This window comes from Leptonychotes weddellii, chromosome 8 (assembly GCF_054177405.1).
Source record: "Leptonychotes weddellii isolate Sample4059 chromosome 8, ASM5417740v2, whole genome shotgun sequence".
NCBI classification, from domain to species: domain Eukaryota; kingdom Metazoa; phylum Chordata; class Mammalia; order Carnivora; family Phocidae; genus Leptonychotes; species Leptonychotes weddellii.
The window spans coordinates 104,878,165-104,879,781 of NC_138376.1; positions in this window are offsets into that span (position 1 = coordinate 104,878,165).

Consider the following 1,617-nt stretch of genomic DNA (forward strand, 5'->3'; position numbering starts at 1 on the left):
TGCTGCTATCCTATCAGAAAATTTCAAAGTGGCTAATATAATGCCAAATATGGTATTCTTGGAATATCAAAACATGTCATCTATCAGTAGTTAGTACTCATAATGCTGTAATTATAAATTAGCTAAAGTATGAGTTTTTACTTTTAATGCTTTGCTACTTATTCTTTATTCTCTCTTGGCCACTTCCTTTCTACAGTTTAGTTTCATCTGAAACTGGTTTTTAAAATTCTTATTAACAGCTATCACAGTAACTCTAAGCTCAGTGCCTAAGTGCATTCTGATACATGTACAGACATCCCAATAAAAGAACAGGCAATAAATGAAACAAATATCTAATGGGTTAGATATCTTCCTAAACTAATTTACCATTACTATGAAAATAAATTTAAATTTTGTGCAAAATATTAAGCAGTTATCAACACTGAAGAGGTTAGCCTTGTAAGTAACATTCAGTGACTGATCACCAATTACGTGCGAAGGACAGTCAAAAACCCCTAGGGGAGCAGAAACTAAAGAAGAGAAGATTAATTGTATTCATGCCTAACCTCAAGGAATTCACAGACCAATTTTAAATTTTAAAAAAAATACACATAAGTATGAGAATCTGTGACTCTTACCAAAGATCCAATAAAAAAAATGCAATAAAATTGAAAACACAAAGGAAAAGAAATGTTAAGATTAAACTGGTGAATTAAGAACATTGTCCCTATATACCCATGACCCTACAGTTGGGGAGATTAAGAGATGTGAGGCTCAAACTAGGAAGAATAGGAACTAATAATTAAGGGAAACATACTAAAATAAAAAAAAAAAATTTAAAAAAAAAAAGACCATAGATACAGAAACAAAAGGATTTCTAAAGTGCAGGCATGTTTAGTTTTAAAAATATCAAATCCCCCCAAGAGGGCAGAAAGAAACCAATCTTCTAAACTGATGCGTTATGAAAACTTTATTCTGGACCCAGAAGTCCAGTAATACTGATTCACTGCTGGAAATGATGCAAGGCTCATTTTAGCTAACACTTCCCGTAAACAATTCTAAAAGGTTAATTTTAATTTCCACATATCCAAAGAAAAACCAACTGCCAAATCCCTCTTTACTCCAAATCATGACTTCTGAAATTCCAAAAAATTATACACTAGAAATAACAAAGGGAGGAGGGCTGTAGGCTGTTACACTAGTAGATACAAATTCTTGTTCACAATCTATAAATATGGTTAAGTATTCATAAAAAGAACTCCAAAATCATGTGAAGTATGACACATATTTAATAGTATTTAATAATATGTAATATTTAATGCAAAATATATTTAACATTTAATAACAATATTTAATATAGTTAGTACAAAGGCTATAATCAGCTCAGCAAATATTTTTTAAATTAAAGTCTATGTAAAAAGCACTATGCTAGGTTTTATGGGAAACAGGACTATGGAAGGGGTGCATGCTCTCCAAAACCCAACTAAAGAGGAATAAAAATCAACAAATCATAGCCAAAAACATCTGAATACCAACCATGTGCTAAGAACTGTGCTAGGTGACTTTAAATAAAATCATCTCATTTAATCCTCATAATCTGATAAACTACATGTTAACCCATCTCTCAAATAGAATTCT